Source organism: Cyprinus carpio, chromosome B9, assembly GCF_018340385.1.
Source record: "Cyprinus carpio isolate SPL01 chromosome B9, ASM1834038v1, whole genome shotgun sequence".
Classification (NCBI taxonomy): Eukaryota; Metazoa; Chordata; class Actinopteri; order Cypriniformes; family Cyprinidae; genus Cyprinus; species Cyprinus carpio.
In genome coordinates this window covers 13,414,767-13,435,738 of record NC_056605.1, presented here as the reverse complement: position 1 = coordinate 13,435,738, position 20,972 = coordinate 13,414,767, and the positions used below count along the sequence as shown (strand labels likewise).

General features: G+C 36.5%; 1 protein-coding gene across 2 annotated transcripts in view; it reads right to left on the bottom strand.

Moving 5' to 3' along the window:
• LOC109051652 (thrombospondin type-1 domain-containing protein 7B-like) overlaps positions 1 to 18,453 on the bottom strand; it is a 223,531-nt gene extending 205,078 nt beyond the window's left edge. For both annotated transcript variants that reach the window (XM_042731041.1, XM_042731040.1), the window contains exons 1-2: positions 18,182 to 18,453; positions 16,952 to 17,042 (exon numbers count right to left, since the gene is read on the bottom strand). The gene's annotated coding sequence lies outside the window, so the exon portion shown is untranslated. The remainder of the gene's footprint in view (positions 1 to 16,951; positions 17,043 to 18,181) is intronic.
• Between the last annotated feature and the right edge of the window lie 2,519 nt (positions 18,454 to 20,972).

Below are 20,972 nucleotides of genomic sequence, written 5' to 3'. Positions count from 1 at the left end.
AAAACAAAACATAAGTTAAAAATCTACTAAAAAAAATTAATAATAAACCAAAAAAATTTCAACTTTTAAACAGGGGGGTCATAGAGTGGATAAGTATATTGCACAGAAAACAGTGTGGAAAAAAAGTTCAGTTCATTTGTGGGTAGAACCTGGAACCCATCATTTCTCAAACAATGCCGCACATTAAAATCAATAAAATCTATTTAGTTCAGCTGGACAACGGACATTACAATTATAAACAGAATGTGTCTGCTCCATAAAGCAGGAGCAACAAGAACCAAATTTCATTTTCACGTGAACAGAGTAAAAAAACATGACTGACATGACTGAATGAGGGACGATTCTGCGTCAAAGTGAAGAGCAAAAGTGCCTATAAGTTCTTTTATCATGTTTTTTTTTTTTTTTTTTTTTTTGGTGTTTCTCAATTTTAAAGCATTCATTTCATTTAAAGAAATTTAAAGATGTAAAGATCTAACATTAAAGATTAAAGTAACCACTACAGATCCTCGAACCCACCCTAAAGGTTGTGGGTTCGAGTCTCGGGTCGGCAATACCATGACTGAGGTGCCCTTGAGCAAGGCACCGAACCCTCAACTGCTCCCCGGGCGCCGAAGCATAAATGGCTGCCCACTGCTCCGTGTGTGTGTTCTTGGTGTGTGTGTTCACTGCTGTGTGTGTGCACTTTGGATGGGTTAAATGCAGAGCACGAATTCTGAGTATGGGTCACCATACTTGGCTGTATGTCATGTCACTTTATCTTGTAAAATGTGCACTGTAATTTGTAACACTGTTTATTACTCAGTGGGAACATTTCCTCACCATGGCATCCCTACTGCCAATATTACAAGCTAAAATAAACATACAGAATGGCCTGTGTAGACCAACTCACAAACAAAGTACTATTATAAGTTAGTTCTTTTAATTAATCATTCAGCAAAACTCAAACTCAAGAGCCACTACTTTAAATCAGTCTGATGAATCCTTTACTGAATGAACTCGAAATTAACCGAATCCATCAGAATGGCCAACCCAATGTAACAATATGACAACAAAAGTAAAAAAAACTAAAGTAAAAAAGGAGAACAAAGAGTTTTTTCTCCCTCATATTTCCAAATTTATGTTTTTGGTGGATGTCAAGATTGATTCTACCTCTCTAGGTGGTTTCTGGAATGAAAAAATTTGAGAAACCCTTCTTTAAAACACAGTGAATGTCAGGATTCTGGACACTTCAGAAAGATCATGAGTTTCCTTTTTGACTAAAACATAAATTGTCTATACTACAAATAAATAATTAAGACAAAAAGGAAGTTTGTCAATGGACAGAACAAGTCTTTTGCAGAACATTCTCACCTCTGAACTGGTTCTTTACACACTAACTTTTCTCATATATCTATTTGTTTTGTCTTTGTCCTGTCAATTATTTTCTCTACCAAATGTTTTTGGAGCTACTGCTACCCTCGTCACCTCAGAGAAAATGCTCCTGCTGCATATAGCACAGAACAGTGCTGTCTCTATTCATCTCCATCAATGGTTACAGTGATAATGGACTTGCAGAGAACAGGTAGCTTCAGGTTTTTGGAAATCACTCAAACAGACAAACTAGCAAAGAGGGGTTGCATTTGTATAACCAGTAAGGGTCAAATTCTTTAACAACAAGGTATCATCAACATCCCACTCTGTTAAAAGGATACAGGTACATTACAGTGATCCACAGACACATGAAACTTTAGACTCCTCGTAAATGGAGAAGCAGAGCAGTTTAGTACATGATCACTGGCACTAAACTTGGTTGTACATTAGAGACAGACACTTTACAATCTGCAAAAGTTATTTCCCTTCCAAATACTGCTATGTCTAGCAGTATGATAAAAGACAACGCTTCAGCAGTCTTTTAAATGACCCACAGGCAAGGCAAAGTGGAGGCAAAAATGTATTATGGACCTTGACAACAATCCAGCAGGCCTAATGGAGCATACACTGCTTTCCACCAACAAATATATTCTCTGCTAAGTGTAGTTCTACTTGCCTAGCAATGTTTAGAGAGAAAAAAAGAGGACAGGTAAAAAAAAAAAAAAAAAAGTTCTTATTCACTCAGACACAATGCCAACGTTTAACTTTGTAACCTCATTCATCTTGTGAATTGTTTGAGGTTCAGTGCCACATAAGGAAGGGCTGATTTAACACTTGGGAGGTACTAGTGACACACCAAAGCTACACTCTCTTCCTCTCGCACTCAAACACACACACACACACACACGTTTACTTAGGAAGCTAAATGGGGATATTCAATAGACATCTTTTGTTTTTCTATACAGCTAGTAGGGGTGTAACGGTACACGTATTCGTACCAAAAATTTTCGGTACATGTGTTTCGGTTCAGTAAGCATGTGCACCGAACAATTTATTCTGTTTTTCCAGGAAATTCAGACAATATATGCCGTTTTGGCACTCTTTGATGTGGCGTGACAGAACGCTGTATAGAAACCTCAGTTCTAACGGCAGTGTGGAGTGGAGTGAACTCATTCATCCGTTTATCTTTACTACTAGTTTTAATGTGAAATAAACATGAATGTACATCTCACATATTCACTCAAGTGTTTCCATTGCGGAAAGACGAATTTAAAACAGCTTGTGAACAAAATGTCACATAACATTTCATTTACCTCAGGCAAGTCATCAGTGTCTACAGCTCTTTATTAAGACTAGAGAAGAGCATTTTGTGAAATATTAGATACTTCATTATAATTTACTTTACCTGTTAGTTAAGTCTTAATTATTTGATGCATGTTTAAATACATTTTATGACAGCCACTGTGTAAATGATTGTATTTCAACAACAAATAGAAATGGTATAATTTGTTGATTATTATAGTTAAAAATAAATAGTAATTGAATTTAAGTTTGGGCTCTGTTATTAACTGCAGCCGTAAAGTAAAAGTGTTCCCTATAGTTTAGAACACAAGCTGAGGTAGATTTTTATCCCTCAGAAAATTTTTACTGTATTTGAATTCATTTGAAAAAGCTATATGTTCAGTAAACCATTATTTTATAATATATATGTATATATATATATATATATATATATTATATATATATATATATATATATATATATATATATACCATACCAAACTGTTACGTCAAGTTTGTGTACCCTTACACCCCTAACAGCTAACCGAACCGAAGTTCATGTTTCAAAAAAAAAAGAGTAAATACTTTTAATGATTTAGCTAATGTGATTTAATGGAAAACTAACTTAGTGACTCTGTGGCTCGGTGGGATTTTGAACAGCCTCCTGAGCTGTAGCCAGATGCCGTGGACAGACACTAAGTGGTGCCACCAGTTTGCATACACTCAAAAAAAACTAAAAACAATGTGTTTGAATTTTAAAGACGTGGTGAGATGTTGCGCTGCAATTCCATTCTGACTGCAAATCGCTTTAAATGTGATAGCCATGTAACTGTGCCTCATTCAGGAAAATAATTGCCAGTTCATAGAGACAATATCTATAACATTAAAGTTTTAATAACTATTCTAAATTATGAAAATAGGAAGTCCACACAACAATTATAATGATAACGACAGAGAAAGACAATCATCAGAACAATTAAATTCAAACTAAATTCAGCTAAGCACCCTCTCACTTTCACATACTTTTATTTACAGCACATATCCTAATGTATAAATACTGGTATGGACATAAAAATATGTAACAATTGAGATGTAAACTGAACAAGTTTCACAGGCATTGATGAACAAAAATGGAATAACGGTCCCCGAACAAAGGTGGGGTCAAAATCAAAAGTAGCTGTCAGCAGCTGCTTTAAGTACTAAAGTGTCTCTAATCATCATGGACTGAACCAGATTTGTCGGTTCTTGCTGTGAGATGTTACTCCACTCTTCCACCGAGGAATCTGCAAGTTCCTATACATACTGGGAGGACACATGGTTACATGTGGTTTGTCACTACAACGACAATCATTGTCAAAATGTCATTAATAAAATGTACAAAAGTCATTACAATTACTAGTCACCATTGAACCCTAATTCATTAATCATTAGGTGGGATATGTGCTTTCATATGTGACACAGACTATATTTTCTACTAAAGCTTAATTTTTGCTGTTTTCACTGAGAAATTTTGCATGTATGAGTGTAAGGTGAAGTACTTTATGCCCAAATTACAAACAACGGAAGCAAGATAACTGTGCTCGTACAGAAGGACACCTGCTGCTCTGCTTCCCAGAATCCTCAGAGCTGGATTACTTCTGTTGCTCATCTACATATACATCAGTAATCCTGTTTCTGCTCCAACACACACACACACACCACAGGAGCTGGCTCATATACAGCTAAACCGGAAAACACACATTCAGGAACACATAATCCTGTTTGATTTCTATAAATATCTGTTTTCAACTTGGACCAGTAGACACAAAATGCAGCCAACAGAATATAACTAAAACAGAGATTTGTTAGCACATAGAAATGTATATGTAAATGAACCCAGTCCTATAGAAAACCCTCTACAGCCGTCCACAGCACATGCAAAAATACAGCAGAATATGAGATAATATCACCAGCCACAGGAAAATGTTGCTCCACTGGCATCCTATATTTCATCTCCCAGGGTTGAAACAGTCACAGAGGAAGTAAAAAATGGGGAAAAAGTGAGAAAAAGAATACAACACCCTGGAGCCAGAAAAAACACCAATAACTAACATCACAAGTTGAATAATGAAACTGCGTCATTTCTTTGGCTGTTTTTTTTTTATTTCACAAGGATAAGGGGATGTTCTTCGCACCCATCTATCGCACTCCTGCCTGTGTTTGAGCACTTTTATAAAGAGCTTGAGTATTTCCAGACAGAGTGAGAGGCTGTCAGTATAGCCATAGCCAAAGGATGCACTCTGGAGCGTGACAGGCTGACTAGGTGCTCTGAATTGTTGACAAGGAAAACGTTGTTTGCTTCCGGTGTTGGACAGCATCAAATAAATGGAGGTATTTTGTGGCAGAGTAGCTTTTAGAGGCTGTCCGAGTCGGGTGGGTGAATGTGGCCTGACAGAGGGGCACTGAGCGTACTACCCTTAGGTGGTGCGTAATGTTCTCTTGTGACATTTTAACTGATACACACACTGAAACATTAGGACATCCAGAGGACACTTTCTTGTTTCCTTACATCTACTTTTGATGGCAAGAAACTTGACGTTACTTGAAGAAATATTTAAAGTTTTTTGTTATTTTAAAAATGAAATATGGCTCTTTTTATTTGTTTGTTTCATGCTGTTGATTGATCTTAAAGGTATAGTTCACACAAAAATGAAAATGGTCTCATTATTTAATCAATCTCACATAATGTCGTTTGACATACTTTCATTTGTGGAACACAAAAGAAGATTTTTTTGTGCTTTAATGCCACTGTCGTTATTTAGGCGTTACGTTGACATGACCACAAAGCTGTAAAATTGGATAAAACAACACCAAATGTGTTTTAAAGCCTTTTTCTTATTTTTTGTGTCATGTGCCTACAAGTATACTATTGAAACAGATTGCATTATCAACCCCCCTTTTGCTTTTTTTAATAATAAAAACTGAGGGACAGACTGAATTGAATTTTTGTGGTAATCAAGATTGTGCCACAAATGCTGCTGACTGATCTTAAAATGTACTGAAAACCAGAATATTCATTTAATCTGTTTGAAAATTTATACTTCTATAGCTAATTGAAATCAGCACTCATTCAGTGAGTTTTCAGATATTTGTTATGTAACAGAGTATAATGTCAAAAAGGTAATGCATCAAAAGAAGTGTTTGTGATCTTGAACAGTACCTTTCATCTACATGCACTCAAATTCAACACGCTTCCTTTAATGCAAGCTAATATTCTGCCATCTAGTGGCACAAGCATTATTTGTTGTTTAAAATGCCTCCAAGAATCACCCTTAGTCATAAATAAATAAATATCACCGGAGGAAGTCTGGCTTTGAATGTATTGATATTTTAATCCGATTAAATCCCTTCAAACCAAATCTATCCCTCAGTATACAAAAAACCTAACCGCAATCATAATGAGAGGATAGTAAGAAAAAGTGTTGCTCCCTTAGACCTAAACCATTTGAATGTTGGAGAGTAAATACTGAACATTTGGGGACCAAACTTAACTCCCACTCCATCCACAGATTTCCCATCACGTTGCTAAAAATACCATTCTTAACTCGGTGTAATTTCAGTGTCTTACGGACGGCTGTGTACTAGATAGAGTCCCAAATCACTCTGCTGGTCCGGAGCTGAGAAATGTTAATTCCAAACCTAATGCATGGTGGCACTCTCTTCTCTCCATCGAGGTGTGATTTACCCCATGTGAAAGCATCCTGACAGCCCCCTCCATCATCACACCTCTGTGACCAAATCTATAGGATGCTCAAATCTCCTAGTCCCTGGCTCATTCGTTCTTTCCATCCCTCCATCCGCAGGTGAGGCTGAAGACTGTATCGCTCAGTCCTCTGAGAATTACAGCCCTGAGAAACAGAGGCAGTCAAGCCTACTGGGACATGTGTACGTAAAATACTAGCTCTCGGGTTGTTAGATGCTGGTGTTCATTAATTAGCACAGACTTCAATCATGTGAAATAGCACCTCAGGCTGCTTTTAATTTAGATGAGATCTGCTGCTCAAACACATCCAGGGCTAGTGGCACGTAGTTATTGCAGCTACACTGAAACATTTATTATTTTAGCAGATGCTTTTATCCCTGGCAACTTGAAACAAAACAGACAGCATGAAAACACAATGAAAGGGAGCAAAATAAAGCCAAAAATTGGGTGGATGCTACTCATAGACGCTACTCAAGTTCATTTGAGAGTCTATCAATATGCCTATTTAAGCCATTAGATCAATGCGATTCAATACTGCAGCACTCCAGATTGCATGTAATCCAATGATTCACGCTTGCTATAGAAATGCTTGGTAAAATACTGCAAGGAGAGCACAGACTTAAGTATCTGAAAGTCTGCCGATTCGAACTCCCATTTGAAAACTTCTTTTGAATCCTTTGGGAGTTTTAGCTGTGTAGGGGGTAGAGCTGTTGATTTCAACACTGTGCATTTTTCATTTTAATTTAGTTTTAATTGCATCAATGAGCATGGAGCTGAAAATTACACATGGCATGCAGCTGCTGGTATGGCCAGGGGCAGCAATTTTTTTTTTTTTACTATTGTCTGTGTTTGCTGGAGTGCAACAGAGGACTAGGGATGCACAAGGTAATGGATTTCCTGCTCGTCCTGTACCATGTAGCCCTGTGCTATTTGTCAGGATGTTCCTGGGGGCAAGAGTTTTTCAGATTTTTTAATCAGATTCTTCTTGTTTGGTATAGTAGCTAAAAATGTATTTGTTTTAGCTAACAAAAAAGTGTGACAAAAACTTGACACCCATTATTCATGATCCATTAGACTTTAAACTATAATAAATCACTACAGATTAAAATACTATTTACTCATTATAAAACCATTACTGCTAACATCTACTGTAATATAATGAAGTTTTGCTAAGTTGCTTTTAAAAAAAATAAATATATTGTCACAATATGCAGCTGTTTTGAATGCCTGTCAATATTCAAGTTTTGAATGGCAATCAATTTTTGATGTCCATGTCATAGCATAGTTATGCAATCTACCAGCAGGGACTAACTAGCAGAACTCTAGTCTTGTGTAGCCAAACCTTTAAATAGTGTTTTCTGATATACCACAATGCCAGACCATAAACAAAGATAATTATAATGGTTTGATTACAAAGCAAAAACACTGGTAAACTAGAAAATGTGTTTTACACAGTCATAACTCAAAAAACAATGGAACAGACAATTTTACTTGTGGATATTTCCTTTTCTTATTACTGTGTCCCTCAAACAAGATTCGATGTCACTATACTGACATATTTGACAAATGCAGAATTTATTTTATCCTCAAAAAACTCTGCTGTATCAGCCTGCTACAGTTCCTGGCAAACTAATAAATAATAAACCTTGTATGAAAGTCAGTCTATGAGATTAAAAAGTATCATCTGTTTGTCCAACCAAAGGAAAACAGGAGAGTGTTCAAGAAGCCCATTTTGGAAACAGTGTTTTTGAAGAAAACTAATAACTATGTGCAAAGCTCAGTACACAGTATAGCTCAAACTTCATACTACCTCCATCGAAACTAATACTGCAGAGAACAAAGAACCAGCAAACAGCAGTAAATCTGGTAACACTTTATTTTTAAAGTCCAAATCTCACTATTAACAAACCATTAACTACGACTTTTGCCTCAATAAACTCCTAATTTGCAGCTTATTAATATCTACCCTTACCAAAAAGTAGTATACTTAAAGTTTATTTTATTAAGTGTACTTAAGTAAAGTTCAAGTATATTTTAAGTATACTTTATGTAGCAAGTATAAAAATATCAGTGTTCTAGTGCTTGTAAGTGTACTGTTTCAATACTCATTGGGACTAAACTGGCCCACTTTCTAGTATATAAAAGTATACTTTAAGTATAACAGTAGCAAACTTTGAGTACCCAACTAGTTTACCTCTATATTTGTACTGCAATTATACAAAAAGTGAGCTTATAGGTATACTGATAGTTTACTAATTAAATACTTTGTACACTTTGAAGTATAGTCTCAGTAAACTACAAGTTTAGTAGTTTTATACTGCAAGTATAGTGAGTATACTACTAAAGTATGTCCATACTAAGGTTTTAATTTGTATATATTTTGTTATATGAATATCTGAACATATAAAACATTCAAAGAAAGAACAGGTATCTGCTTGTAAACAAAAACATTTTATTCTAGTTTCATGCATTCTTTTAATAAACACTTTAATGTGGGTAAGTTTCATAAAAAATAAAGAAATAACATTTTGAACTAAAAGCTGAAAAATGAATTGGATTCAGAATGATAATCAAAACGTAGATGGAGTAGATCAACACTCTTCATCAGTCAACATTTTATTCCATAACATTTTGATGCTGTTTTATGTCAGATGATCGTAATACATGTGTTAGTATCTGTTGTTTCTTTTCTTCTTCACTTGGGGTTATTTTTTTTTATTTTTTTATTTTTTGGAAATTCTGTAAAGATGTGTACTAGCACCCTCTACCGTCTAACAATGAAAACAAAGATTCTAGGAGCACAAGTATAGCTCAAATATATTTAGACTTTTTGTAAGTATAAGTCAAGTATACTTCTGAGGAGTACATAAAGCCCATTTCTGAGAAGTATATTAAAAGTAAACTAAAAGCATACTTTCCTATTTTTAGTTTAAAAGAAGTATACTAATAGCACACCTGAATAAACTTCTTTTTCGTAAGGGTAGATAGTTGTTAAATTTAGGTATTGTTTAGGATTACGGATGTAGAATGTGGTCATGCAGAATATGTGCTTTATAAGCATAAACAGCCAATATGTAAATAATAGGCCTGCTAATAATAATAAACTAGTTAATAATGAGAAATGGTCCCTATACTTGAGTGTTACCATAAATCTCTACTACTGAGGTAAGATCCCCTCGCCCCCACCCAGTGCAAGAATCCCACCAGGGTAAAATGATCACAGAATGTTTAAAATTTTACTTTTAGTCATTTCTATATTTGAAAATGTTTTCATTTATGTAAAAATAAATTAATAAAATTGAATAAAGTAAGTGAATTATATATAAATGTACGCAATTTGATAATTTAGTTAAATTGAATGACAAATTATAGAATCGCAGGGATTCAGATTAAATTATTCCACTCAAGTAGCCTATAATGAAAATTAAGGAAATGTACATCTAATTCATGAATTTATTAAATAAAAACTCTATATTTTAATAATCAAAAACTAAAAACATAAGAAACAACATGCCAATGGGAACTAGGGTTGCAGAGGGTTGGTGTAACACTATAAAAACTCCATAATCACGGGAAGAAGGAGGCGGGAACCGGCGAACATTCAAATAAAACTTTAATAACAAAATAAACCCAAAACAGCGCGACAGCCCCTCACGGGCAACTGCCGCACACATACAAAAACCAAACCACAAAATAAAACCCAGGCCTGGTCCTATCTCGTCCTTCACTGTCGTCGCTCCTCTTTTGTATCCTCCCAATCTCCTCCGTGGGACTCGAGACCGGTGAGTGGAGCAGGTATCGCTCATTTCCCAATCACTCCACCGGCCTCGCTCCGTTCCCACGGCTCTCGGCCCCGCCCCACTCGTCAGAGTTGGGAAACTTTCCAAAAATCTCTGGAATATTCCAAAAAATCCTGTAAAGTTTCCAAAATTTCTGGAACATTTCTGAAATTTACAAAAAATCTACCACCTTTCAACCAAAGTGGGAACCATCCACAAAACCAACACAAATCAACAAAAAAAAAAAAACACACATGACATAACTGTTAATCTCCAACATAATTTAAATTTACAATCACTTTTCATGAGGGCCAATGCCACAACTTCAACTGCCTTCATTAAAAGATTTTGCCAAATGAACACCTCAAATTAAGATTGCTGTGGTTCTGCTGAGGGGATTAGATAACTTTATTAACAAAAGTAGAACATCTGATCAAGGTAATTATGCAATGTTAATTATGGTTCCTAATCACACCGCTAATTATGGGCACCCTTACTGGTTCAATCTTAAAATCAAATTGCGCTGCCTTAAAGGTGTGGCGATTCATTTGGCGAATCTCCATCTAAAGCGGTTTTCCAGCATACTCAGCGATTCACCTGCTAAGAAAGAGAAGTGTGAGGGGAAATCAGGTACAGAAGGCCTATTTTCATTATCTTGCTACTGTTGGTTCTGCATGTCTAATGTGCAACATTTTACCTTCTGAGGAATCCTGGAGTGTGTTGCCAGGCAACATGCACATGGTATGGGGCGCGTGTGGAGGTTCACTAGTTTTCCATGCTTAATAATCCAAACAAGCCGAGCATTCAACAGTGTGACACTTTCAGTAAATGAAAAAATCTGGAACAAAAGCTCCTTTGGTACATTTAAACTGCTTCGCTGCTAAACACGGACATAGCTGCAAGAAGGTATTTTTGGGAGTGCATCACATTACTTAAAGAAATAGTTCAGCCCCCCAAAAACAACCTGTCATCATTTATTCCTCTTTGTGTTGTTCCAAACCCATATTTTTCTTCTGCGGAACACAAAAGGACAAATTTTGAAATATTGTACCAGTTTGCTCTTTTTCCCAATGCAATTATTCCCCTTGGGGATTGAGGGCTTCAAACAAGTTGTAAAAGCACCATAAAAATGGGCCATATGACATGTTTGCTACAAGTATTTTGAAGCCATACAACAGGCTTGTGTGAAGAACAGACCCAAACTCCAGTCATTATTTACTGATAATCCTCCCCTGCTGCAACCAGATCACTGTGAGTTGGTGATGTGAACTTGAGATTTGTACTTGTTCCAGGAACTCGGATGGCAGATGGGTGGGTGGATAAATAAATCTCCATTCACAGTAATTGCATCAGTTACAAAAATTTGGATCAGTAAGAAAAAGAAAAAGAACAAGAAGTAGAAGAATAAATACTTTTACTCAGCAAGGACACATTGAATTGTTACAAAAGATTGAGCTGAAAAATGATGTTCTGTTTTTATGCATCATGAAAAAATCCACAAAGTATGAAGCAGCACAACTATTTCCAACTTTGATAATAATAAAATTTAGCATATTAGAAGGATTTCTATAGGATCATGTGACACTGAATTAATGGCTGCTGAAAAATCATCTTTATCATCACAGGGATACATTATATTTTAAAAGACACACTCAAATAGAAAAGTTATTTTCAATATTAATGATTTTATTTTATGCAGCCTTGGAGAGTGTAGGAGATGTCTTTCAACAGCATTAAAAATCTTCCAATCCCCAACTTTTATACAGAATCAAACTTTTGATTAATTTATACTATGAAATGTAACCAAAAAACCAATGATCAATCGACATGCTGCAAATTTGATAAATTTTGTGCGAAACCAAAATAACTAAATAAAATCTCATGCACAAGACACCTGCAGTCTTAAATTATGAATCATATTTGAATTGTGCAAGAATCACAATGGTTACAAAATAAAGAGCACAAATGAACTGTTTCCTCACATAAATCCAGTAAGAATTTTAACTCAACCCTAAAGCATCACTCTCAGTTAAACAGTTGGAGCAGCAAAGAGACTAAGAGGCTGAAGGATGAACATGATTTTCAGCTTTTAACCACATTCCACAAGGACTAACTCAAGGAGAGCTCCATTGCCTGCCATTTGCATACATTTCCAAATGAACAGAGTTTTGTAAAAAAAAATTGGCAGAGAGTCAAAGCGCTGTACGGGGGTTAGCGAATGCTTGTCTCTGAGAGCTCCCGGTTCACACCGAGCAGTGACAATCTGGCCACGTCTCATCCGTCACTCTCCCGGGTAAGAAATTAACCAGCCTGGGACACTAGCAGATTGCTGGAAGCTGTCCAAATTAATTATAAGGCCTCTCAGAATACAGAGAGCTGACTAGCCTGTGTGCGTCTCTCCCTGTGGCAGGGACAATCGCTCTCAAAGTTGGCAGACGCATTTATCGAATGATCTCAAGCAACAGAAGTGTTGCACTGCATGATTTATAGAAGATAATTTCAGACCTTACCTGCTGAATTTGTAAACATCATCAGTCAGTCCTTTCCAGGCTAACAAATAGCTGCCATTTAAAAATATGACAGACTATTAGCATAGAGGCATGGGCTAATACTATGGATCATAGCCTAGAGAGAGATAAGTGGAATCTGAATGTAATTGATGAAGAGAACTTGTCAAGTCTGTAACTGACAATGGATCTGCAGACAGACCTTAGTCAGGGTAGACAACATACTTAATTTGACACAAATGACAACGGGGCCATGAAGGATAGAGGTACATTCTGTTCAATGGGCTAGACTGTTGTGTTCCTTGGTGTAAGCGACCAAACATACAACATAAAACTCTAGGAAACATCAAGTCCTATAGGTAACAAGTTAATTGAAAAGAGGCTAATTGTGACCTAGGAGCTTAATATTGCATGTCTGTTACTCAAAGCATCAAACTGAACTTGGCATCTACTCTGACAAAGGTTTATTCACTGCTTATTTAAATAGAAGATCAGGAACTGATGGGTAAAAACAGTGGGTAAAATGGCAATAGATACACCAATCACATCAAATTCTTTGAATCCCCATTTTTATGACTAATTTTGGCGGGTAAATATCATATTCAAAATTAACAAAGGTAGCTAGCCACACACTGAATCCAACACAGACTGATTTTTATTTTTTTTATTTTATAAATTGCATCGTACAAAAAGTGCAGCGTGAATGCGAGTTAAAAACAAGTGGACACAAGCAAGGAGACGTTTCAAGCGGTAACATTTTTCTAAAATATCATATTCACACATTGTAATGTAACTTTGAAAATTCTCACAAAATCATGAAGAAAAAATAGAAAGACAAAAAATGCATTCTCCTATATGTTAAAATATTTACTATTTTAATGTTGACCTGATTTACATCTTTGTTAGAGTGATTCTATTTCAAATTTTGCTCCATTTTTTCTATGTTAATAAGCATGCCTTACAAAGTTGGTATGTTTCCTGTCTAGCATTGTAAATATGAAATAAATAAATACATAAATACATCAATTTAGTTCAGCGCAAGTGGGAAGAAAACTTATCTCGACAGTAAATAAAAGCCTGGACTGATGCATGCCAGTCTTTGTATATGCTGCTCTGAGTGTTGTGTTTCTCTGCAAAGCGACACAAACGACGCAAGCTGCGAGGAACCGCAGCTGAACATTGCTTCAGCAATTCGGGGCAGACAAATGAAAAGTAATTGACTCAGGAGCTAGAAATCAGACCCAGTGGAGAAGGAGTTATCATTCTGAATACTGATCAGCTTATGTGATTGACATCTAACAACACAGAAAACAAAGCCCAAAGCGCAGAGGGTTTCATCAGCAAGTGTGGAAACATTCAAATTGTTACAGACAGCTAGGATGTCTGCAGGTGAAAATGAGTTGGACGTTGTGGTCCTCTCTTGGGATGTAACCCCAAAAATGAGAGCTTGAGCTAGAATTTAGAGATAAATTCATATCTGTGTGCATTCGGTTTCTCTAGAGTCATCATGAACATACAACATAAAAAAACAAAAAAGCAAAACCAAAACAAACAAACAAACAAACAAAAAAAAATGCCTGGTTCTGGAGGTTTTCTCTTCATAAGGTTTCAAAAAGTTGAAATCAGTTCCAGTTGTGAGAGATGAACCAACCAGCAACATTCATTTAAAACTAAAGAGGATAAAAAATCTAGAAAGAGCAAGACTGTGTAGTTGGGGAAGTCGTGGCCTAATGGTTAGAGAGTTTGACTTCTAAACCTAAGGTTGTGTATTCGAGTCTCGGGCCAGCAATACCATGACTGAGGTGCCCTTGAGCAAGGCACTGAACCCCCAACTGCTCCCCGGGCGCCACAGCATAAATGGCTGCCCACTGCTCCGGGTGTGTGTTCACGGTGTGTGTGTGTGTGTGTGTGTGTGTTCACTGCTGTGTGTGTGCACTTTGGATGGGATAAATGTAGAGCATAAATTCAGAGTATGGGTCACCATACTTGGCTGTATGTCACGTCACTTTTTACTTTTTTTCACTTTAACATTTTTTATGAATAAATTACATAGGGTTTATGTGATGCTATGGAATTTTGGAAGTTATCAATTAATACGGTGAAAAACAGAAATTCTGAAAGCATAAAGAAAATGGGAATTTATTCTTGCAAGAAGGCCAGACAGTCATACAGAGCATCTGCAGAGTGTGACAAAAAACAATCCTTAGTCACAATCTTTTACACTCTAAACTATACATTAAAGGGATACTCCATCCCAAAATGAAAATTTTCATTAATGACAAAATTTTCATTTTGTGGTGGAGTAAACCTTTAACCAATCAAAATGCATATCTTTCACACATTCTCTTTTATGGGACCCCTGCAGCAAAAAAAAATAAAAATAAAAATCTTGTCTCGCACCTTTTGACACGTGGTATTAACATGAGCATGTTTAAAGACACGGATGAAGCTTCTGCAGAATAAACAGGTGATAAAATATAAAATAATTTTTTATCACAATGACTAGTCATTTCAGTAAGACTTTAGTTTAGGGGCAATTCTCGCTATTAACTAGTTGCTTATTAGCATGCCTATTACTAGCATACTGGCTGTATTTATTAGTACTTATAAAGCAGATATTAATGTTATACTATGATTATACTTCATGATCATATTTTAGATCTCTTAATCCCATCCCTAAACATAACAACTACCTTACTTACTATTAACAAGCAGCTAAATAGGAGTTTATTGGGGCAAAAGCTGTAGTTAATAGTTAGTTTAAAAATAGCCCGTAAACTAAAGTGTGAGCATCATTTGATTCCAACTGCTTCTCGCCTACTTTTCGAAACATGGAAAAAGTTGTTTTTATTCATAGTCTAATATCTGCAATATACAATAACAGCTCACCACATACTGTAAGTACAGCACAACACAGCACAAATGTTTGATTTTGTTTTTAACCATATAAAGAATAGCAACAGGCCAAATGATATAACATTAGCCTACTTCTATTGCACTGATCAACATGCAACTGCAGGTCTGAAATAAAGGTGATATCAACATGCAATGATGGCTGCAGTCACAATCTTTTACTGCCAATATATTGCTGGTTTGGGTTGAGACAGTCAAGTGTGTCAACAGATGCATGCTTGATATCTGGTGATGGCGTCTGGAGAAAATGTATGGAATTTTCAGTTCTGGAAACCAACTACTGCACTCCACTTTTTTTTTTTTTTTTTTTATAATCATTCATAGTAAATGATGCAAGCTGCATATTAAAATTATAATGTATCGATGTTTAGTTAGTGTCTTTTTTCACAGACCAGCGTTTATATTCTGTCAGGAATAAGCCATGTCCCCAAAACAGATTGTTTTGCTCAGTAGCCTGCCAACACAACCACAAAGAGACTTTGCATGGGGAGCTGAGAGAAAGCACCGAGTTCTTGCATGCAATGATAGAATTGGCCAATTTCACCCTCCCGCCCTGGGCTGTGTTTTAACCTCTCTTAAATGACAATGGAAAGAGGCTAATTAAAACTGAGGAAATACTTAAAACTGTTGTTTGTTCTTTTGTGTTTTACAAAACAGAACTCAATCAATAAATGACATTTCCACGGCAAAATACACCATCAAAGACTGGCAGAAAATAGCCCAAGTGTTGGTTTTCTACAGTTAGCATGTAAATGTAAATGCAAAATGATTCTACACTACTCAGATAAACTGCACTGACCTCTTGGGATTCAAAATAGGTCAAAGGGTAATGATCTTGTGGTCATCACTTGATTCAAATTTTCCAAATGTTGAAACGGTCGACTCAACATTTCCTCAAACAATGAGGTAAATAAGATGTCAGTTCTGTGACAGAGGTCTCAGATCTGCCCAGTGCACACCAGAGGGATTGCGGGAAAACACTGCCTCCATATACCTCTCCACATTCATCTGTCCTAGAGCAAATTGGCTGCCACCAGGGTTGGCAAGGATCATCCTGCTGTAAATGAAGACTGAGCCAACATAGACAGCCTGTCAATTTGGCCCTAGCATCTTGGGACCTTCCGGTCCCCAGACCTGCCCGCTCCAATCCTCACCACTATTAAAAGTATTCGCAATTCAACTATGGCCAAGGGAAATATTTAACCGAAGTGCTGTCAAAGCAGAGACTTTTTTTTATGTTAGTATATAAAAATTAAACCTGGCTCTTCCAGAGCCAAAGATGAGAAAGTTAAAGCCATTTACCGAAGTGGAAGCAGCAAGGCGCATTACCTGGGAAACAGAGTGGTTTGTTTATTAGAAGAGTAGTACGGGTCGACATACCTGTCAGTGGATTTTCCATCTCACTCAGATTAATGTTCCTCTTGTGCGTCTGCATCTTCATCATTTTATTCTGCATTTAGTGGCTTTATGGCTGTTTGTAAACAGAAACAAAAAGCTACTTGATTTCCACAGCTGAAGAAATGGTTGTCATCTCAAGCACTAATATAAAGAGTACTGTAATAATTGAAGTGCTTTGTACGCTTTGACTAAACAAACCACAAAGGGTACTGGCCGTTGGACACGCTGGCAGCAGGGGAACAATCTTCTATTCGCTTTGATTTGTGTAAACCCATTACCTGACAAACCTCCTGGACCAATTGAGATCAATGGTTTAATCCAAATGCTAAGTGTTCCTCGCTGTAAATGCACATGTTAATAATTATGGCGGTGAGGTGTCATTATATTCCTGTAAGGCATCTCGAGGGATCCGACTCCAAATGAGAACGCTTTGTCTCAATTATGGGCATTTAAACGGGGTGTTCAAGATAAGGTGAAAAAAAAATTACCCTAAAAATATACAGACAAACAAATTGCATAATATCAGGGATAATGTATCAACAATCCTCTGAAAAGCCTGCCTCCCACAATGTTTAATTTTCATAACTGCGGGTAAAATGGTTTCACAGTCTCTGTGGATAATTTCACATGCTTTTGTTTAAAATCTAATACAGTGGAAAATTACCTCCAGTACATTCATTTTTCCCCAATCCTGCCTGATAAATCGTGCCATTTGAGATGAGAAGAAACAGGTGGGTTTTAAACTGCAGCTTGCCTGAGATGACTAGTGCAAGTCATTTCCATTTTGAGAGGTTTCTTTATTGCTCTCAGTTTTGTTACATCTGTTTTCTGCCATGCTCTTTCACCTTGCCTGATGTTTCTTTGTAACATTGCCTTGTTTAATTTGTATTTCTAAATTACCGAACATACCATCACTGGCTCATAACTGTCTTTCTGAGGACTGAGACACACCTGCAGTCAAGCAGAACATCACACACACTGAGCAGCTAATCGTTTCATCTGCACTTATGGCGTTCAGACATTAACGTTACCGTTTTCACTTTTGTTCACCTCTTTAACACTGTGCTGTTATTGTGCTTCAGAATTAGGAGCACTCGTTTAGACAACCGGATAAATTACTCTTTCTAAGCCTTAATGTTTGTTTTTTCCTGATTGACACAAATTAATCTCATCCTTCACAATTAAACTAACCAACAAAGAGGCAGTACTTACCGTCAAGAGCTCGGTCTTCCAAATAAGACGGGATTTATGTTCTCCATTAAGTCGGTAGAGAATTTACGGAGCCCCAAAAGTGACACTTGCAGTAGCCTACTTAAGTTTTTTGTTTGTTTGTTTGTTTGTTTGTTTGTTTGTTTGTTTGCATACGCGAATGCTTCTCACGTTTTGCACCCTGAAGTTGGTGACCAGGTTAACCAACAGAAATCTGTATAATTTGGCTTCTGTCATATCGATACACTATTGACAATAGACACACTTCTTGATCGCGCAATTTCGCTAATGTCAATGGCACGTGAGGTTTTTTTTCTGTCACTTCAGGGGCTCAGTAAGAATTAAGAAAAAAAATATTTGAACCTTCCTAACTTCGGTGCCAACAGAAAGTATCTATCTACAGTTAGCAGTAGCCTATTAATAACTTTATTACATATTTAGTAGAGTGACTATTATTTTTAAAATAGTGTACCGTGAGGAAACGAGTCACTGTATTCATATAGCGCTGAAATGTTTGAATCATTTTAGTGAACCGATTCATTTAGACGGTTCAAAAACTGATTCACCGAGTTTCCATAATATCACCCTCTCCACTAGATGGCACCTACATCAAATGATAACAATGCCTGTCCTTTTGCCCTCACTTTTGTCACAGACTATAAAATGAAAACAGTATGCTGATACTGCCGTAAGTTCAGTATAGCTACATTGTTTTTACACAAGCTTTACTTTAATTGCATATGGCACATGCCTGCCTACACAACAACGCTTGTCTTTTTGCCCTCACAGGCTGTCACTTTTGTCACAGACCATAAGATGAACATAGTATGCTGATAATGCCTTAATCCACTTCAGTAGCTACATTGTTTTTACACAAGCTTTACTTTAATTTCATGGTACATGGCTGCCTATTACATAATACACAACAACTGTGTGCCTGAAATAAATAAACACATGAATACATTAAAAAAACACATATCAGTTTTAGTACAGCAACGTTTATTAAAAGGCTGGAAGTGCTCTAGATGAACCAAATGCTGTTCAAATATAATTTGCGTGCGAGTTATATCATGAAGAATGTAATATATATACAGTATAAAAAAGGAACAGTGGAAAGTACAAATTGTTCTTTCTTGTAGCAGGAAGTGGTTTTGATCAGCAGACCAAATCACACATTAGCTCAACTATATGTCTGCATGTGAAACTCATTGAAGTACCCTTAAAACCCCCTCAAAAAAATATCCTCAAAGATCAGCATATCAACGTTCACTTTTGGTTTTGGCATGCCCACTAACAAAGGCATGTTGTTTCACCCCACTCCAGAATAATAACAGAAAACAAAAATGTTTTAAAAATTCATTATTTTGTCATTCATTATTTAGAGGCAGCATCAGCATGATTGATTTGCAGGCTTTTGCTGCCTTTTTTTTCTGCCTAATTAGCCTTTGGGCACTCGGTCACAATAATACAAGCCATCTTTTGTTTCCTGTGGCAGCCTTTACTCTGGGATCCATATCCACGCACACATGGGAATACTGCATGTCACTAGAGAGCAACTCCCCATCATGGCTGCAGGGCAGGAGTGGAGCCACACGGTGGAACCGCCACCATCCCTCTTACTGATTTATGATCTGGAGAGCAACAATAAAACAAGGAGGAGGCCCAATTATTCTTCAGAGGGAAACTGGAGAAAGTGTTTTAGCCTTGACTAGAGGAGAAGTGGGCGTGGGAGAGAGGGAGATGAGGCCAGCCCTTCGCAGCAGGTTGATTCTCACCCAAAACCCAGCCATCTCTAACTAAAGTCTTGGAAGAACAGATTTAGACCAATCAGTAATCTGGTTTTAAAACCTGAAAAGTTGCTTTCGATCTGCAATTTGAGTTTTAAGTCAATAGCAAATACTGACAGTTCCTCTGCATAAGTAAAGCTTTACATTGGCACAGTCTTGCAGTGCTTGCAGTATAAGAAGGCTGGATATGAAATTTTACACCCTCAGAACATCTGAACACCCAGAGGAGAGAAAATACAAGCGCTTAAAGGAAGCAAAAAGAGAGCAGTCTTCACATGAAACACTGTGATTCATCAAACTTTGATTAAAGCACGGATATATGCCATCTCTAATAGCACTCAACAGAGTGATCACAGATTAAATGTGAAATCTGAAAGTCGCTTGACATATGCTTTGATTTAGGTTCAATCAAAAGAATAAAGAAAAGATTGAGGATCTTGAATTAAGGTGTATGGAGTGCCACCTGGTGACTGTTTACTATAATGGTTTATATTGAATATAAATCTTGACAGGGTCACTGTCAGATGAGGTTACTACTTAACCCTTGTTCTCTGTTTGGGGTCTAGGAGACCCCAAGGTCATTGTAATAACTTAAAAGCATACTTAACATCTAAGGTTTATCCACAACCTTTCAGAATCATTTATTTCCAATTTTATTTTAGAAATTATTAAAAACAAGATTTTTACTTTTCAAGTCCTCCACATGCTATTCTGTCTATAAAAATAAATAAAAGCAATGATTTTTTATATTTTGTACATTTGTTGTACATTTTAATAATTTAAAATAACTATTATTATTTTTTACATATACAGCATTGCAGTTTCTGAGACTCTAAATATGGTGTTATAAAGACAACAGAACATGAGGGTTATTTATATATGACTCAAAGTATTTATTATGATTTTTATATCTGGAATAAGTTTTGATTTAAAAAAAAAAAAGTTTGTTCAACCGACACCTAATATGCAATCAATATGAATTTAACCAACATGATGCAAATGAACAT